The following is a 21063-nucleotide window of genomic DNA, read 5'->3' as shown; positions in this document are numbered from 1 at the left end:
TTCAGGTCACCTGTGATAACAAAGCCTAGCAAGCCTATAAAGGAGACGTGGGGTGCAGAAGGTAGATGCATTATCAGTGGATTGGATAATCCCAAGGTGAATTTTTATTTCTTCGTTATATTCCCTAGATCAGATGATGAGTGGAGTAATAGAGTTGCAAAGGTTCTATCTGATCTGTCTGATTTGTATACATTGAATACAAAGAAAAATCTGATGAGACAACTACAAAGCAAGCATCTAAGAAGAAACTGCTTGCTGAACATAAAAGATCAGGGGATTTAATCTTATCTGACAACCCATACAAGCAGAATAATTGAACCTCTCCCCTGCTTAGTTCATCCACTTTCTCTATCTGCTTTCCACAGTCTTCTCTGAGCCTTGACTTGGCCAATAGCTGTTTTCTAAGGTGAGTACTAAAGAACTGATTCTACAGCACTAATTGTTCAATAAGGGCACTAATACAATCTGACACACGTAGCAATTTAAAAACACCAAAAAAAAAAAAAATGCTGGAAAGGTTAATGAGATGAGGTTTCTGTTATATTCCCTGCCTGGAAGAAAAATATCTGGTGAAAGCTGCATGTATTTTACTTCTTTGATTGTACCTCTTTTACATCTAAAGTTGCCCCTGCCTGATAGATACCAGCAATTCCTTGCTCATGCTTTCAGTTTTAGTGCACCTCTGGGAGACTAGCAAAGCAGCTGGGTAATGGACCAAAGTCAGGGAGAAACTAATAATGCTCACCTGACAGATTTCTCCATGTTGATGGTGCATCCTGGTTTCCATTCATTTCTCCATCAGTTTTGCTGGATTAAAAAAAAAAGGGAGTCTATTTTTAAATGCTCAAATTATTCTAAGGATTAGTTTATACCAGGGAGAAAAGCACTACAATTTTTGGCAGAGATCGAAATATAAGCAACCATTGCATGATCTCCTTAACTTTTGTTTTTAGAGATCTTTGCTTTAGTCACACTCAAGTCCAAATACACTCATTTCACTAAAGAAGCAATACAGTAGCTGCTGGTATTTAGTGCTTTGAGAGACACTCTGGAAACTCACCCCTGATACTCTATCTCTTCCTTAGGAGTCATCAAGGGGTTTGAAGTTCCAGCAGTATTTGTCCCTTTGGTTCCTTCTTTGCTAAAGGTACTTCAAGAGCTTGCTATTAAAATTCACTTGTTCTTGGGAGAAATACGAATTGTGCTTTTATTATTAGGTACCTTAGCAAGGTCGTGAGAAATTGAGACCAACGCTGTCATATGAAGCTGAGAGTGAACAGCAGAGAAGCAGTGGAGACAGAAGTTTGAAGGTGCCAAACAGAAGTTTTGCCACCTCACAAATTTGGTGAGAGTGCTGCCAACTTCTCATTTTCTTGACAAATCTAAAATATTTCCTTTTTCAAAAATGATCCAAGCATGTGAATTATTTGATTAATTCATTTATTTAAAGTAAATTTAGTTCTATAGAAAATTTTTAGGTATATTCTATGTGCCAACCAGCATGCCAAGTTCTAGGAAGATATGTAGTACAGGTACCTGGAGCTCAAGAAATCACAAAAAGAAGAGACAGACATTTAAAAAAAATTCCAGCTAATATTAATAAACCAGACCAAAGAAATGCCAGATAGAGATATGATACTGACAGCAAGCTATAGAGGGGAAATAAAAAGCTGTTTATTCTTTTTGACAGATCAGAAAAACATTCACAGAAGTGATGACATTTGATTTCAGCTCTGATTGATGAATAGATAGAGAATGGGGGAAAGAACAACATGGAGGTAAAGGATTGGAGGCTTAAAACTCCTTGGCTCCTTTGAGAACACTCTATGATCTAGTGTGGCCAGATATGGGGTCAACAATTGTTGAGTGTTTTCTATGTGTAAAGCATTTGGTTATATAAGACATAGATATAAACACAGAGTAAGGAAATTATAGAGCAACACACACAGGTGACTCTCTTCCTGGAACTATGTCATAGCAGTTATATCCCTACATCTTTTTGAACTTTTAGAAATAGAGCAGATGGGAGAGTGGGTAGGTAGAGGAGGGTGACCTAGAGTAGGCTCAAAATTGAGCCCCCAGTGTGGCATAGAGAGGCAAGCAGGGGAAATAACTGAACCTACAGCCTGGAGAATTTCCCTCCCCTCCCTAAGGGAGTCTCGGAGAAGCTCTGGGGTGCGTTCATATGTGTCAACACTGTTATTCAGTCCATTAATAAAAATATACCAATGATGCACTCAATTCCTATTTCCAAGGTTGAAAATAGGATGATGAATTAGAGACTGGGGTTATGTTAGGGAGAAACATATCCAAACCAATAACAACAGTAATGAGGAAGAGCGATAAGAGAGTTAAAAAGTAAGTTAACATAGAAGTCCAAAGAGTGTTTTCATCCTGCTTGAGGAGGCCAGAAAAGACTTCCTAGAAGAGTTGATAGGCAAACAAACTTTGAAGGATGAGAAAGGTTTTACTCAAGGTCAAGAAAAAATGCAGGGCAGTTCATTCATGCAAATGCAGAAATAGCATGGCTTATTTAAGTAACTGCAGTTTGTTCAGGACAGCAGAAGTGATGGAAAATAGAGAAAGGAGAAGAGAGAAATGAAGATAAAAGAGTTAAGTAGGGGCCAAATCTTGAAGGGCCTTATATGACATTTAAAAGAATTTAAACTTTATTATATGGAAATTGGGCTTCACTGGGGACTTTTGTGAGCAGAGTTACGTTTTGGAAAGTACTCCCTGGCAGCCTTGGGGAGGACAGATTGAAGAGATTACTTTAGGGAGACAAGAAGTACAAGTGAATATACCTGAACCAAGGAGTGTCAAAGGAAATAGAGAAAGGGGCAGATTCAAGAAACATTTGGGAGATAAAACAGAACTTAAAGACCATTAAGATAGTGGGGGAAGTTTGAAGACTAGGGAGAGGTTTAGAATGACTCATCTTTTTCAAAACAAAACGTAGAGAATCAACTTCTAGATGTATGTCTAAGCATACAGTTACAGTTTTATAAGACAGCTGGTAGGTAGTTTATAGCACTCACTTATCACTACCATCTTGAATCCTACCTTCTAGTTTAGCATTTCTCTACTTCTTCATAAAGAGGTAGAAAAAGCAGATATCCATCACCAATGTATGCCAATTTTGCTGGTACCAGGTCAACTTCACAATAAACATATACAAATTCAGTATATGTAGGTCAACTAGAGTCACTCAGGAGGAAAAAGAAAGTCAAAGTTCAATAGATCAGTAGAGGGAATTTAAACCAAGGAACTGGTCACAGAAGTCTTGGATGAACAACCAAATATTAACAATAGCAGAAAGTCATTCATTCCTAGGGCAGAAGGAATGAGGTGAAAGGGTCTAGTGTGCCTATTCAGAATTAGATTTTGATGGGCAGTTACCTTCTGAAGGAATTGGCTTCCCATTTGGTGCTAGAACTAGAGAGGAATTTAAAGTGCTACTGAGGGAGCCACTCAAAGTACAGAGAGGGAGGAAGAAATATCCTGGGCACTCTCCTTCTTCCAGCTTCCCAGTGCCTGTCATGGTCTCCTTCTGAATCTACGTGGAAGCTAGTTGTAGAGGGAACCTGGTAAATTTAGTTTTCAGGGACCAGCTGCCTGCAATATAGATTTGGGAAGGCGCAGTCAAGGGAGCAAATAGACAAGCAACTAGTACACACAAGTGTGTGTTTATTTACCCTTAACTAAAGTAATATATTGCACATATAAAAACAGATTTGTAGAGTTATTTGGCATCAGATAGTGACAATAAATTAGAGCCCCCTTCCCCATACTGCCAGATTTGCCATGTTAATGTAAATATTTTATTCTTATTTCTGTGTATTGACCCATGCCACACATGCAAAAGGGGATCAGAATTTCAAAACTCAAAATACTTTATACAATATTCCTTATGTATTTCATAATCTGCATGTGAACAGTGAATGGTTATTTTATTTTCTTCATAATTTAATCCAGTTTTTGTTCACATAATCTCCACATGGATGCATTCCCTGTGTTATGCAAGTGCTGAGAGACAAATATTCTCACTTTTTCTTTACTTACACCCCTGAGCACTCAACAAGGGCTCTGTGCGGGGTGGTGGGGGTACTGAATAAATATTGTTTGATAATGAACTCATAGAAGTGGAGCCTGCAAGGTGACAGTTTATTTCTTGTTTCCATTTGCTTTTCTTTCCACAGCAGTTTTCAGTAACCTTAGAAATGTATTCAACGTGAAGAGTCCTAACATTAGTTAATTTGTGGCAAGATGAATATGTTTTCCCTTCATCAAGCCACATTTATGTTAAAGTCCATAAAATAGTTTTATTCATGTTGCTCTTAATTGCAGAACTCCTGGTAATCTGCCAAGGATAATGACGTTTGCCACTTTTGATCAGGGCTCTGCTGCAGCCCAACTTGCTCAGACCCTTGCTGAGAAAAGAAAAATGTATTAAAGGGATTACACCACATTTGTTCTAAGTTGAGTACCAAGCTGAGCTGAGATCAGAGTGATAATATCAGGATTCATCTTTGTAACACAGAAATAAACACTCAAATACATCATGACTGTGAAAGTCGTTATTTACCCATGTGTTTCTCATCAGCATTCTAGTATCTCATCTTAAACCAACAGTGAGCTTACCTGAATAGCTCCTATGACATTAACTTCTGTTTGAAATTAAGAGGAATAATTAAATACAGGGTCACAGATTCATAAAGCAGTCAGGCCAATAACTTAGAGGAGTGAAGTGGGTAGATGGGGATTGTGGCAAAACGAAGAGCACACACCCCACATAAACAAAGCAACTGCTTCTCAGCATCATCCAATGCTTAAAGCGACAAATATACTTATGGGTGCCTGCTGTGTACGAAGCAGTGTTCTAAATGCTGGAAATACAGCAGTGAACAAACAGATTAAAATCTTTGCTCTCTTGGTGTTTAATATTTAATTGATGAGACACACACAACAAACAAATGAATAAGTGAAATAAAAAGTTAAATGATGACAAGTGCTAAGGAATTAAGTAAGCAAGGCAGGGTTTAGGGATACCAGGGGAGGGGATTCTGCAGATAAGGTGGTCAAGGGAGGTCTCACTTGGAAAGTGGCATGTGACAAACTGTAGGAAGTGAGCCTTCATGTCTCGTGGCTTTTTGAGAGGAAAGAAGACATCTCCCAGGCAGAGAGCAGTGAATTCAAGGGCCCCAGACTTTGCTGAACATTGCAGTCACCTGGGGATCTTTAAAAATTGCTAATACCTGACTCCTACTGCCAGACATTTGGATTCAATTACCTTGGGGTGTAACCTGAGCATCAGGGCTTTTAAAAGCTCCCAGGTTATTTTAATGTGCAATTAAGTTTGAGAATCTTTGCCCTAAGGTTTCAGGCAATTGTTGCCCTGAAGGAATGCAAGGTTGCTGCTTCCAAGGTGCTCTATCTCCTGATTTTTTTCAGGAAAAGTCAGTGCGATGGTTTGAAGCTGTATGTACCCCAGAAGATCAATGTTCTTAAAAACTAATCCATTCTGTAGACTCATTGGGGGGTGGGACCTTTTGATGAGATCATTTCAGCTGAGGCATGCCCCAGGTGGGTCTTGATCCTCTTACTGGAGTCCTTTTTAAGAGGATGAACTAGAGGGAAAGACTAGACGCTAAGAGAGAAGGACCCATGTAGACGCTCAGAAAGAAAGCCACAGACAGAGCAGCTAGAAGCTGAAGGTAGAGGAACCTGGGACAGAAGGGCTGGCAGATGGCGCCATGTGCCTTATCATGTGACAGGAGTCCAGGATCGCCAATTGAGGCCTTGATTTGGACCTTTTCACAGCCTCAGAACTGTAAGCTTGTAAACTAATAAATCCCCACTGTTACAGGCCAGCCCATTTCTGGTATAGTGCATTGCAGCAGCTTCAGCAAACTTTAACAGTCAGCAACCCAGGTTTTTTTTAAAATCTGGAATCTCTTAATTTATAAATACTAGGTCTTTTTTTTTTTTCCTTAATAAATTTCCCAGGCCAATGAAACTGCCTCAGAGCAAGATCCAGCCTATGGGTCACTAATCTGCAGCTTTTGACTTAAAGGAGTGAACCTGTACACTGCCCAAAAGATGAAAATAATCACAGTATGTCAAAACATCAGGTTGTAGCACAAAAATACAGCAGTTTTAAAAGGGACAAGTGGGGATGTGGAGGCAGGTCAAGACTGGGTTCTCCATAGTCCTAACATCACCACTTGCTTCTACCTTAAGACTGGGCCTCTGCCCTCTGCCACCCTCCTCTTCATTGTGTCAGCTCAGTTTGGCTTTGGTCAGTATCACTTTGGCTGCCATTTTAACTTTGGCATCTCTACAAAATTGACTCCACTGAGCTCAGTTGCATTGGTAGTACCTGTCATTTACCCCTTACATGAAAAATTATATTAAAAAGGAGCAATATGCAGTAGAATATCATTTTTATAATATATAGATATGTTTTAACAGATAGATATAACAATCTAGAAGGATATCCACATATTAAAGTATTACTCTCTGAAAGGCAGAATTAGAAGTAGGTGAATATTCTTTATTGTTTTCAATGCTGTGATTTTTTAAGTGAGTGTGTATAATTTTTATAATCCAAAACATTTTATCTTGCTGGGTACTTCTAGAATGAAAGGGATTGCATATTAGTCATGCTAACTACATACAATAAGTAGGTGCTAGATAAATGTTTGTAAAACGAATGAATGAAAGAAGCATAAGATTTAAATACAAGCCTTTTCTTTGTATATAAATACTTTCTATGCACAAACAGGTACCAGAGTCCAGTGTTTTTGACTATGCTCAAAGCAACCAACCCTTCCAGATGCCAAAATATGGGGGACAAGGGAGTGGGGGTAGAGCAGAGCGTGGGCACCTCCACTGTCTTTCCTTATTTTTTTTTCCAAAATTCAAGTTTGTGCTGAAATATCTGCTGTCTCATAATCAGGTGAACCTCCCACTACCATTTCACTTTAGCCCATTCTAAATTACAGCCTTGACATTCAGTTACCAATGAAAAACATAAACATGATCCATTTTTGCATAATTTAAAGAAACATTTGTTTTCCTGCTGTTGACTCATTATGTATTTATATCCTGTCTACTTCAAAGGTAGGAATTCAGATAGCAAAGGTGTGTCTTTATGATGGACATTGGCTATAAGATATGGTATTGACTTTCAATGGGCTGAAATCTATTTTCTCCTTCCTTAACTATATCAGGATCACCTGAATAGAAAAGAACACTTGACAAGAGATGAAACCTTGTTCAATGTAGAATCACAGCTTGTGAGAGTCAAGGATGGCCTTTAGTTCTTGCCTAGTGAATTACAAACTGTTTTAGCAGGTGTTCCTCCTCTTCCTCAGCCTCCCATCCCTCCACCTCACCCCACCCTACCCCCTGCTGCAAGAGGAATCTGACTGCAGTGTCACTGCATAAAACAGATCAATGCACCGTGACTAGGGGTGAGGCCAGGCCTGAGCCTTCTTGTTCCTTGGAGTGAGCCTGAAGGCCCATCTTAAAATCCTATGAATGTCATAAATACTTGGAATCTCAGGTAGCACTTGAGATTTTGTTGATTTGTCCAGAATGATCCCCTGATGAATCCGAGAATGATTTGATCAGTGACCGGAAAAGTATTTGCAAGCCCCCTTCGGGGAATGGTGACAGTGGGGAGAAATTCAACTTCCCCAAGTTGAATTCTTGATATTCTCACAAGCAGTGTGGACAACCAAAGCTATAGGCTGAGCCCCCAGTCTTGGGGTTTGTTCACATGAAACTTAACCCCACAAAGGATAGGTCAAGTCTACTTAAAATTTAGGCCAAAGAGTCACCCCCAAGAGAGCCTCTTTTGTTGCTCAGATGTGGCCTCTCTCTCCAGCCAACATGACGAGCAGTCTCACCACCCTCCCCCTCTCTTCGTGGGACATGACTCCCAGGGGTGTGGACCTTCCTGGCAACATGGGACAAAGACCCTGGAATGAGCTGAGACTCAGCATCAAAGGACTGAGAAAAACCCTAGAATGAGCTGAGAATTAACATCAAGAGACTGAGAGAATCTTCTCGACCAAAAGGGGGAAGAGTAAAATGAGACAAAGTGTCAATGGCTGAGAGATTCCAAACAGAGTCGAGAGGTTATCCTGGAGGTTATTCTTGCGCATTAAGTAGATATCACCTTGTTGTTCAAGATGTAGTGGAGAGGCTGGAGGGAATTGCCTGAAAATGTAGTGCTGTGTTCCAGTAGCCATGTTTCTTGATGATGATTGAACAATGATATAGCTTTCACAATGAGACTCTGTGAATGTGAAAACCTTATGTCTGATGCTCCTTTTAGCTACTATATCAACAGAAGAGTAGAACATATGGAATAAAAATAAATAATAGGGGGAACAAATGTTAAAATAAATTCAGTTTGAAATAATGGTAAATGAAAGTGAGGGGTAAGGGGTATGGTATGTAGTTTTTTTTTTTTCTCTATTATCATTTTATTTCTTTTTCCATTGTCTTTTTATTTCTTTTTCTAAATCGATGCAAATGTACTAAGAAGTGATGAATATGCAACTATGTGATGATATTAAAAATTAGTGATTATATATGTAGAATGGAATGATTTCTAAATGTTTTGTTTGTTAATTTTTTTTAATTAATAAAAAAAAAAATCCTAGGGGGTGCATGGGTGGTTCAGTGGTAGAATGCTCGCCTTTCATGTGGAAGACCCGGGTTCGATTCCTGGACCATGCACCACCCCCACCCCCACCCCCAAAAAAATCCTAGGACTCCTCAGAGCAGTTTCAATATCAACTGAGCTAATCCAGGCTCCACATTCTACAGATACTGAAACTGAGCCCCAGAAAGTCTGTGACTTAGGTTATTCTGTCAAGTTAATGTGCAGAAAAACTACCTCTTGAATGTTTAATAGTATGATGAGTGGATTCTTAATGACCTGTCCAGTTTGTAGATTAGTCTTGCCATCTGCTTCATCTCACCATCTCTAAGGTTGCCTGCCCTGCGGCTATTTCACACTCATTAATAGCTCCATCAGAGGTCTAGTAAAGGGAAAAGATGGAAAACTCAAATCCCTTATTAGATTTTATCTAAAAGAAGGAAGATTGAAACTAATGAACATGGGAAGACTGGATGTCAGTTCTGACTGGGTCGGGAGAGTTGCCAGCCTGTTGCTGTTTTGTTTCAGTATTTCCCTCTTAGCGATGTGTTTCCACTTACCCCAAGTTAGCCCAACTTTCATCCTCACCAAACTTGAAACTTAGCAAAGTTTCCTGCCAAAGTAAAAAGTAAATTCAATATCAAACTCAGTCTTGCTTAGATCAAGGCTTTGTAGCTGGCACCAGACCTCTGGGGTTCTAAGGTCGCCTGTTAACTATAGAGATTTTGACGATGTTGGCATCCCCGCTGTCCACTCGTACCTTCTGAACTTTGATACGAACAGGCCCTTCTGTCAAAGTTTTGTTATAACATTGGTTTGACTTCTTTGTTCTCTTTTTCAATTTAGTCGCCATCATCAGCTACTTGGTTCAGGTCTATGGGACTGATCAGCTTTTCTCTTGAAGAATTGACCTCTGGTTCTCGGCTTGGTTCCCTGTGCCTGGCGTGTGACTACCTACTGTCCCTGCTGTAAGTCTAATGAGGGACTTAAAGGTCTTAGAATTCCTGACTTTACTACTACAACTAGCAATTTAAGGCTGCAGGGTTAGAAATGAACCCAGCAACTCCACTAACCCAAATGCAAGTAAGCTCTGGAAACAGCCATTGCTTTAAAAGTAAGTTGGGGGGGTGCATGTGTAGTTCAGTGGTAGGACTTTTGCAAACCATTCATGGGTTCGATTCCTGGCCCATTCATTTCCCCAAAACAAACAAAAAGCAAAGCAAACAAACAAAAATTCAACAAATGATACTGTAATAATAGGATACTCACATGGAAAAAGAATGACATGTGACTCCCACCATACAGCATACAAAAAAAAGTAAAAGTAAGTCTGTATCAAGACAAACTAAAAAGGGAAGAGAAGCTTAATCATTCTGGATATTAGCTATGTGCAAAATGTTGTGCTAGACACCTTTACACATGCACATTCCCTGGTTTGAGTCATTTCTCCCTTCACTTGAATTCATATTTTACATATATATTAATATGTAAATATATGGGTATTTATATATATATAATATATTTCAAATATATTTAAATGAATTAGTTCAATTTTAGTTTTAGCTGCTATTATAGAAAACAAATAACAGTGACTTAAATAAGATAGAAATTTTTTCTCTTTCAAAAATTAGACCTTGTTATGTACCCATTTCTTATACTTTCCAGTTATTAGGACACGTGTTGTGATCCTCTCTCCTATAAGAACCAGGGAATTTACAATAGCTCCTGACAAAGAAAGAACCCTTAACAATACCCATAGTCTGCTGCCATATGTAAAAAGTCATCTAAATTGCATTACTCCAAATATCAATCTCTTAGTCAAGCATGTTTAATACCGTGGTTCTTTTCCTTTGGTAGGTTATAAATTCTTTGAAATTGGGAATTGTCTTCTATAATTTACCTCAAAAGGTCTTTAGATGTGTAGACAGTGGTTATTAGCTGGTTGATATTACCACAAAGGACAGTACAAGGAGGAATAGCTTCAAGGGAAAGTAGGTAATCAGATAAGTTGGCCAGGTATTAGAGTCATTTATTAAGGGAGATCATTGAATTTTCTTTGAAAATATTTCAAATAAAGTAGAAACCTATATGTCCAGGCTGCTTGGAAGGAGTCCTGCCTGAATATAAGTGCCTAAATTTTAAAATAACTTATTTTCTATAATTTGGATTGATTCAACTCTGCTGTTTACCTATTCATTATCAAAGAGCATGTAGAGCTGGTTGTACAATGTCATTGCAGTTAATCATTCTGAGCTCGGTCTCCTCCATCCTCCATCCTCCTGGGGAGAACTGGTGGGTGTTCTGTACCATGATTCACAGTAATTATACAATTTTTTATTCATTCATCCATTGAGTTAGTATTTATTGAAAGTCTACCATAGACCTGACACTGGATATAGACTGCATAAGTGTTTTAGGAGGATTAACCTGGTGATAAGACCCTGGTAACACCATGGCCTTGGGAACCTGAGATAGCCTGCCCAATCCACTGAAGCCTAATGAGATACACAGTTACACAAATGAGTCCCCGGTGCCTTTTATCTCATATGTATTCCTATCCCTATACCTTGCTGGCCTTTAGCTGCTGAAGGCTAAAAAGTGGTATTGAGATGCTGTAACTCTCAAAAACCCAATCCAGCATGCTTTTCTTGGACTCATTTATAGGACTGAGTGCTCAGATTCTTCCCTCCAAAGGGAGTTGACTGTACTGAGAGTCTGACCCAAAAGTTTTCATAAAATTCATGTTTCATTGTCTCCTTCTCTCTATCTTAGCAGGGGAAAGTAGGAAGTACAGTGGGGCAGAGACTTAGAGGCATGTGTGGCTTGGTCTTCATTCTTCATGTACATAATCAAAGATAAGTTCTGGCCTTCAAGTCCCATCTCACTAACATGACATGCCTGTACCTGAACGAGGAGGGAGACCAAAACCACCAGGACAATCCTGAGGGATTTAATTCTGCAATTTTATAACTGTTTCCATTTTTTTAACCCTGTCAGTCACCATGCACTGAACCAGATGCTTTTTATATCTACCTCTACTCTTTAAAACCACCATAGAAAGTGTTACTTTATTCTACTGATAAGGACCTCATATTCAGAGAATCAAAGTATTACCCAGGGTGGGCTCTGCTAACAGATAAAACCAAACTTAAAGTATCTTGAAAAAGTAGTCCAACCTGATGTTTCTGGTCAGGAAATCCTTCAAATAGTGACTCAAGGACCCAGGATGGAAGGATCTTGGAAGTAATCTGGGTTTTCTTCCTGGTAAATCCTTGGAGATCTCACCATTCATCTGGTGCATTGGTTTGAAACTATTATGTACCCCAGAAAAGCCATGTTTCATCTGACCCAATTTTGTGAGGACAGTCATTTCTTTTAATCCTGATTCAATACTGTAGGGTGGAAACTTTTGCTTAGAGTATCTCCATGGAGATGCGACATACCCAATTGTGGTGTTACTTTTTGATTAGATGGAGATGTGACCCCACCCATTCCTGATGGGTCTTGATTAGTTTACTGGAGTCCTTTAAAGGGGGGAACATTTTTCAGAAACCTCAGAGCAGATGCAGACATTTGGAGAACAGTTGCTTCAGAGCTGACAGAGACAATACAAGGTCCCTATGTTTGGAGATGCAGGTCCCAGCAGACATCGCCATATGCCTTCCCATGAGATGCTAAGCAAGCCAGCAGTCAAAGCTGTGTCCCAGAGGAGCTAAGTGAAGGTCTACAGACACTCAGAGAGGAAACTGCTAGCATCAGAAGCTGGAAGCAATGAAACTGGGAACAAAGACCAGCAGACACCAGCAACATGCCCCAGGAGCAAGGCACCAGCAGATAACAACTACTTGCCTTCCCAGCTGACAGAGGTGTTCCAGACAACATCAGCCTCTCTTGAGTGAAGATAACCTCTTGGTGCCTTGGTTTGGACATTTTCTCAGCACTAGAACTGTAAACTTGTAACTTATTAAATTCCCTTTATAAAAGCAGTTCCATTTCTGGTGATTTGCATTCCAGCAGCTGAACAAGTTAATACTTCTGGTTAATGGGGAAAGAGAATGGAATTTCATAAGTGGAAGATATTACTTTTCCCCATATTCCATTGGTAAAAATATAGTCCCATGACTGCACCTCACTGCAGGGAAGATGGAAAGTTTAGTATAGTTGTGAGAGAGAGGGAAAATAGAAACAGTTTGTTGAACAACTAGCCAGCCACCATCACACTACATTAGTGTATTTGTGTGCTCACACAAGTGGAATATTGTAGTGCCTTGCCATGAGGAAATAGTTCTGGAGAAAAGATGGTCCATCTTCAATTGACATCTGGAAAGCCCACTGAGTCTGGAAAGACCCTGCTATTCTATCTGCATATAAGACCTATAATGAAGACCTTCTTGGAGACTAAAGTAAGAAAGAAGAGACTACAGATGTCTGTGTCAGTCTTCCAGGAGATATAAGGTCCCCACTTGGATTCAGCCTTTGGCATTTAAAGGCGACTGAATTTTTCACTGGATAGGATGACTTACAGGAGAGGAGTTCCTAAATTTGTGTTTTTCAAAAAAAATCTATGCACAAAACTGTGGTCACCAACCATATCACTTCTATGAATTCATTCGTTGCCCAGAAAGACCTAAGAATGTTTATGAGTGAAGATGACTCTAGCTGGGAAAACATTCAAGCCTAGAAAACAGCCCCGTCAACAGAGGGAAGTTAGGTCAGTCATTCTGGTGGACTAAAAGCCACGAGTCACAGAATATAGAAGGTAAGAAAGAAGTGGTGTTTATGATTATTTTTAAGTACCCACTCTGAAAAGAACTTTTGCCCAGAAACATTGAGAAAGGGTTGGAAGACATGAAAATTCAAGGGAGTATGATTTGGATATCATGTTTGATTTGTTTTTCTTTATGTATAAATTTCATATTGTTTCTGATATGTTTATAAGTTGCTGTCAGTCCAACAGATTGTCTGGGGGCAAAAGTTCTCAAGGTTTTGGATAAGGACATGGACACTAATAAAGTACCTGGCACCCAGGTGTTATGGGCATCTTAGCTACAAGTATCAGCATAATATAAATACCATAGGAGCAGCTGAAACCAAATTTTAAGTGGTAATTTCAGGAAATTGATAGCCTGGGCAGATAAGACCTTTCAAATGATCTTACTTTATTTTAATAAATTCTAACTCGCATCTTTAGGTAATATTTATTTTCTGTAGTATCTTTTCTCTCTTCTCTCTTTATTTTTTGTGTTGCCTATAACTTTAAGAGAAATGTACATGCATTTGCCTATGTTCCTCCTTTGCCTTTGTCCATTTTGAGGCATGCAATTTCTCTGGGAACTAGAACAATATCTCATTTCATAATTCTCAGTAGTCTTATTGCCCTTAGCATCCCACTATGCAGATGGAGAAGAGCCCATGATAACCTCAGTTACGCAGAGTACATGGCTGCCTTCCCAGCCAGAAGTGCCCCAACTTTTTCCAAAAATGGTTCAGTTTGTCTTTAATTAAAACTTAAAGCTTAAGCTTCTTGGCTCTGGCAAGGGCTTCCAAATGAGAACCTGCCTCACACAAATTTGTCTCACTGCAATCTGCCTCACAGCAGGCCCTTAGATGGCTGCCATCACATTCTGGGCCGAGGAAAAGCTTGCAAAGCTCACAGAGCCACAACGAAAGGCAGTTAATGGCCAGAGTTACCTGCAGCTCCTTTCAGTTCCTTAACTAAAGCTAACTTGGGGATCATTACTGGAGGGAGACTAATTTGGCAGCTGACAGCATGGAGGGCAGAGTCACTGTGCTGACTGCAGGCCATGGGGACGAATGCCCCACACCCATCAGTTGGTCTTGCTCTTTCCCACATCCCAAAGCTCAGCCACAATTCATGAATAAACCCTCTCTTTGTTTTTTCCCCACGCCCGTCCCTTGATTCCAACCTAGAATTGTGTTTTGGTCTAAAACTCCATAAGATCTTTGAAAACATTAAAAAGTCAAATTGCCTATCAACTATCATTTATTCCCACACTGTACGAAAAGGGGCTAGGGAGGTAAAAGAAATAAAAGGTACAGTATTGTTTTTGGTTTTTTTTTGGCTTAGGGCGGGCACTGGGAATCAAACCCAGGTCTCTGGCATGGCAGGTGAGAACTCTGCCTGCTGAGCCATCGTGGCCCACCCAGGTACTGTTTTAAACCACAAAGAACTTTCAACTCAGTTGATGAGAAAAACCTATAATGAATAAGATATTATGTACTAAAGTATGGAATGTCTAGATGCTTGTATATACATATAAATGAATGAAATTATAAGGGGAAGATCATTAAAAAAGTAGGGATTGTATAATATACAAAGTAGACTAAGAAGAAAAGCAGTACAAGAAAGAAAAGATGCTCAAGGCATCCTACTACTTTGTTCTCCAGGATTATCTAATAAAAGTCCCCTTAATTAAAATACTTGAAGCAAGTTAAAAAAAATAGATATTTACCCTTTTAAGTGCATCCTGAATTCCTTTACCTTTATCCTATCAGTGGTTCCTAGTTTATCAGCAGATAATCCTGAGAGATTCAGTGATATCGTAGACTCTATCCTTTCATATGCCTACCTAACAATGCTCCCAACTGCATAAATACCCTATTATTTCACGAACTTTCAGAGATACTGATATAATTAATGAATTACAAACAAATTAAAGAGTATTATTGCATCCATGGTAGCTCTTCATCATTTTATATTTTTTCCAGTCAATGGAACTAATTGTACAATTTATACACATGAAATGTCAAATTTCACCCAAAATTTGGCTACTGGGCATCCATATATCATTTTCTTAAAGCTTCCTCAAATACAGGATTGTACTTTAAGTATTTTCAAATGTATGTTTCAGGTAGTTAGAACATTGCTGAGAAGTATTTTCTTTATTTCAGTTATTCGGTTTCTTAAGTGATTGCTTGAAGTAATTTTGATAGAAAAGTATTCACTTTATTATGAAAAACTTTTTCCTCATTGGTGAGGTTATCTCATTGCTCAGAAGAATACCAACATCCATTGTTCTAAAAGTGATTTCATTGATGCATATTGACATACCACACAATCCATTCAAAGTGTACAATCAAAGGCTTTTAGTGTACTTAGAGAGTTGTGTGTTCATCACCACAATCAACTGTAGGACGTTTTCATTACTCCAAAAAGAAAAGCCCCATCCCCCTTAGCAATCACCTCTCAATCCCTCTATTGTTCCCCAGTCCTACATAACCACTGATCAAATCCTGTCTCTATAGATTTATTTATATTTACATTTTACACAAATGGAATCTATAATATGAGTATTTTTGTGCCTAGTTTCTTTCCCTTAGCATAATGCTCTTTTTAAAATTGTTTTTTTATTATAAAAGTTATAGATTAACATAAAAATCATGTAAAAAAAATACAACATTCTCCTATACCCCACCCATTTTGTTGACACTTTGCATTGGCATGGTACCTTTGTTACAACTGATGAAAGAGTAATACAACATTATTGTTGACTATAGTCCATAGTTTGCATTAGGTATATTTTTTCAATATGCCCCCCTATAATTAGCACCTTGTTATAGTGATGTACAGTTGTTATAATTCATGAAAGAACATTCTTATATTTGTGTTAACAACCCCAGTCTATCATTCACAACAGGATTCACTGTATTATACAGTACATGTTTTATCATTTAACTTTCCTTTTAGTAACATACATGACCCAAAACTTCCCTTTCAACCACATTCACAAACATAATTCTGTGCTGTGAATTACACTCCAACCTCAGTTTTGGCCTCCTCTTGGTTTTAAGAAGATTCCATTTGTGATAACCCATTTAAAAATGTCTGAAACAGTTGGGGCCTATTGTAAAGGGTCCTAGATTGCAAGATCTTACAAAACAGTCACATCTACTGTGGGATTGTAACTGTTATTTCTAAATTCTGAGATGTTGAGCTATTTGTGTACAACTTGGTCATTCCCTGAAACTTCAGGTATTTATATGACATCTGAGACTCGGCGTTAGAGCTCTGAAGCTATGAAAGTCAGCGTTACCCCACCACCACCACCACCACCACCATACAGCAACTGTTAAAAAAGCTGAAAAAGTAATCAGGCTTCTTCTAGAGGTATGAGAGAAGCCAATCTGGATAGGACTAAGGTAAATCAGAATACAGGGTAAAGGGTGATATGGTCTATATTTTGAAACTTCAACTTCTGTGTCAGAACAAAAGGAGAGATGCTTATTTGATGCAAAATTTATATTTTGGGTAGCACATTATCTAATTTAACTTGTATGGTCAGTGTATTTGAACACCATAATTACATGGAATCCTGGGTAGGGTGTGAGATCTTGTTGGTTTGCACAGGTTAGTGTGATGTCCCGATATATTCCACAGTAATTTGGGCAGAGAATAAAAAAAAAAAAATAGCATTTAAAAACTCCCCTTGGGGGACTGGGGAGAAAAGAGGAACTATTAAACTTCCCCCATCTGGGGAATTCCTGATATTCTAGGAAGCAGTGGGAACAAGCAATTCAATAAGCTGAGCCCTCAATCTTGGTTCTAACCCTTATGAAAATTGTTCCTGCAAAGGAAAAGCTAAGCCTACTTGCAGTTATGCTTAATAGTCACTCCAAAAGAACCTCTTTTGTTGCTCAGATGTGGTCTCTCTCTCTAAGCCAACTTGGCAGCTGAACTCACCACCCTCCCCACTACGTGGGACATGATTCCCAGGGGTGTAAATCTCCCTGGCAACGTGGGATGGGACTCCTGGATGAGCCAGGACCCAGCATGATGGGTTTGAGAAAGCCTTCTTGACCAAAAAACGGAAGAGAGAAATGAGACAAAATAAAGTTTCAATAGCTGAGAGATTTCAAACAGAATCAGGAGGCTATCCTGGAGGTTATTCTTATGTATTATATAGATATCCTTTTTTAGTTTATGGTGCATTGAAGTGGCTGGAGGGAAGTACCTGAAACTGTTGAACTGTGTTCCAATAGCTTTGATTCTTGAAAAAGATTTTATAATATATAGCTTTTACAATGTGATCCTGTGACTGTGGAGGGAAAAATGCCTAAAACAATAGCTATCACGTGTAGATCCATATGCCACATTATGGCACATTGAAAGAAAAATGGCAGATCTGAACTAGTCTCCTAACTACGGTTGTATTTTGTTGAGTGAATGAATGATGAAATGGAGAAATAGGTTGCTGTTGATTAAATCTCTGGTTATACTAGAAATGGTGATAAGCCAACTCTCGTCAGGTCTTATTAGGTCTCCTCACATAATAAACTTCTAAAATAATTTAGGCAGGACTTTAAGCCCGTCTTCTCTTGGGGCAGGTAGAAATCAGTCCTGATTTTATTGTTAGTTCAATGTAGGGATAAAAGACTTTTACCTTGGAAATAAAAAAAACAAAATATCAAAGTTGTAGTCTGAGTTAGTGTTGAAAAGCTCATTATAAACAAGTAATGGATAAGACATTTAAAGAGAGAAATAAAGAACAGAATACAATTTATAGAAGGGCTAGCTAGCTAGAAACCACTTAAGAATCATAGGTGTTTAAAGGAAGGAATGTTCTTAGAAATCAGAAGGTATGACCATAGGAGGCAAACTGGGAATCAGTAGCCAGGATTCTGGAGCTGTCTTTCTCTGTAACTTTGGTCAGATTATTCTGATTTTCCACATTTCAGTTTACTCAGATACATGGTTCAAATTAAGTGGAATTCAATAAGTCTTCATTGACTGACTATGAGAGCTCAGAGGCTGGCTCAGGTCTCCAAAACAACCTCACAGCCAGTGACTCCAAACTTGTCTTCACTTCTCAGGTGAGGAGCTGGGGTCCCAAGAGTCAGGTGCTTTGCCAAGTTTACCTGACCAATCACTAATGGAAAACAGATTATTATTACAAACTCATTGTATACCACCAATATTGTTGCACACATTGAGGGGTGTAAGATGTGTGAATTCATCAATGTCATCCTTACAATGCCCAGAGAAAGCTCTGCATAATTTAAGAAATGTGGAGTATTTGGCAAGATTTGTAAAAGAATCCTAGGAAATTATAAAATGGTGCCATAATATTACCTCCCCAAACAAAAGACAGCTATGTTTTTTTTTCCAAAAGAAAGAGTCAGAATAACTGAAGTTGAATTCCAGTTCAGTGACCATCAATATTCTTATGTCTAAAATGAGGTGAGATGTTTTGACTATTAAATAAGACAGTGGGTGTGAAAGTCCTTTGTAAATAGCCAAAGGACTACAGAAACTTTCATTGCTATTAACTGAAGATGCTTTGCTAAAAGAGATTTTTATTTTCTTTTAGGACAGAGAAACTGTGTTAAATAGTAGGAAGAAGAATTTCATCTTGACAGAAGAATTAACTTCCATTATTAGATGATGTTGGAAAGAAATAAAGGGATGTTAAAACTGTATTTGGGGTGGTATGATGGTGGCTTAATGGTGGAATTCTCACCTGCCATACTGAAGACATTGGTTTGATTCCTGGTGCCTACCCATGCAAAAAAAAAAAAAAACCCAATGACTATTCGGTCAGAATAACTTTAAGAATTTAAAAATGTACACTATAGTTTACTCTTGGTGCAGGGAAGAAGAGTAGATGCTCTACTATATGCAAGATCCAATAGTAACAAAACGTGGGTGTGAGATTCTAAGGTAATGGCTTCATCACTGCCAGGAGTCCTTGACTAGGATGTGGGGGTCACATGCATTTTTTATTGTTTGGAAGATTCTTCATGTGGTCAGGAAAATAGTTTGATCTTTCCTGCTCAGTTGAGTTCTCTGACTGAACACAAAGATCCTCAAGCAGTTCTGCTCCATAATTGGAGCAGGTAACAACTGAGGGCCAACATGGCTGCCTATATTTCAGGTCTTTGCTCTGGCAACCCACTTAGGAGTTCAGAGAGTGTATTTTAACTGTATCGCCTTTATTTCCTCCAAAGAGCAATTTGGGGGAATGGCAAGATGGCATTTGCAAGAAGTTAAAAGAAAAATAAAATTGTTGTCCTGCTGTGAACTTCTTCATGTGCCCATTTTATGTTTCCAATAACAGTCAGTGGCTTTATTCAATATAATTGTGAACTGTACTTAGAAGAGGTTAAGAGAGAGAAATTTCTTAATTTGAAAGTATGTGAGGGGGCAGTGCAATGGTGGCTCAGTGGCAGAATTTTGCCTGCCATGCCAGAGACCCAGGTTTGAATCCCAGTGCCTGCCCATGTAAAAAAAAATACGTGAGTGACCCAAGACATGGGCAACACGTTCTAGTGCAAACTCTTCTCTTTCATCACTTTACATGGCTCCGGTATATATGATATGAACTGTTTTACCAACCCATACACTACATTTACATTTTATATATACTAATGGGATTTATGGTAAATGAGAGAGCAGGAGAGTTCTGTTTGGTCATCTTTTCATGCTATGTCATGATTCTCACTGTAATGGATTGAGATTTGCCATAGAACAGTTGGGGTCTGTCTGTGTATCATGAAGATAAATCGTCCATCTCTGAATCCTCAGTAACAGTAAGCCCAACACTGGCACTTGTATGACAGTCAATAAATATTTCTTGAACTGAAATGATTTGAATAAAATTCATATGATTGCAATTTTAGTCCTCCACATGGAGAGCCAGTTGTGTCCCTTAAACAGGCTAATATTCAGTAACAAAGGAGCTTGAGCAGGCTTTCAGATTAAGAGCACGGATACTCCCTAGGTTGGAATCTCTGCTTATTCATATACTAACTTCTTGGCTTTAGGAAGTTTTCTAACCCTTGATTTTCTTGTCAGTAAAATAGAGCTATTGTAGAGCCTACCTCATAGAGTTGTGAGGATCAAATGAACAATCAATGCAAAGCTACTAGAAGTGTGTCTATCCCATAATGTATGTGCAATAATTACTGGTTATAAGTATTACTCCTGAATAAAGGCTCAGCTAACTAAAGTGTGAGTGTGAATGGATGTAGACATAGATATTGACTCTTCCTACAGTGTGTATTGAGAACTTATTACATGGGACACATGGTTCTGTTCACAGCAGACACAGGGTGAACAAGTCAGACAAGTGACTTGTAGTATACCGTGAACAAAATAAAACTCAGTGGGAGGTTGGGGCAGTGGAATTATTTTAGACCTGGGATGAGGCAGGTGTGGGGTGTGGTCACAAACTTCTCTGATAGGTGATATTTGAGCAGAAAGAGGAGAGGCTGGTGGGTCCATGGAGGTCCCAGGGGGCTAGTCTTTCATAGATAAAGAATAGCAAGTGAAACGGCTGGGGACTTTTTTAAGAAATAGAGAGCTTAGTGTAGCCAATGGAGAGTTTTTCCATCTGGGCTGGATAGTTCTTTGCTGTGGGGGCTGTCCTGTG

The 21063-nt window shown here is 38.9% G+C and overlaps 1 long non-coding RNA gene across 1 annotated transcript in view; it reads right to left on the bottom strand.

Moving 5' to 3' along the window:
• Window positions 1–745: 745 nt before the first annotated feature.
• LOC143673550 (uncharacterized) overlaps window positions 746–21063 on the bottom strand; it is a 237028-nt gene continuing 216710 nt past the window's right edge. Inside the window, exon 6 of the long non-coding RNA XR_013170441.1 lies at window positions 746–807. This is a non-coding gene — a long non-coding RNA (uncharacterized LOC143673550). The remainder of the gene's footprint in view (window positions 808–21063) is intronic.

Source organism: Tamandua tetradactyla, chromosome 2, assembly GCF_023851605.1.
Source record: "Tamandua tetradactyla isolate mTamTet1 chromosome 2, mTamTet1.pri, whole genome shotgun sequence".
Taxonomy (NCBI): Eukaryota; Metazoa; Chordata; class Mammalia; order Pilosa; family Myrmecophagidae; genus Tamandua; species Tamandua tetradactyla.
This window is presented reverse-complemented; position numbering and strand designations above follow the sequence as displayed.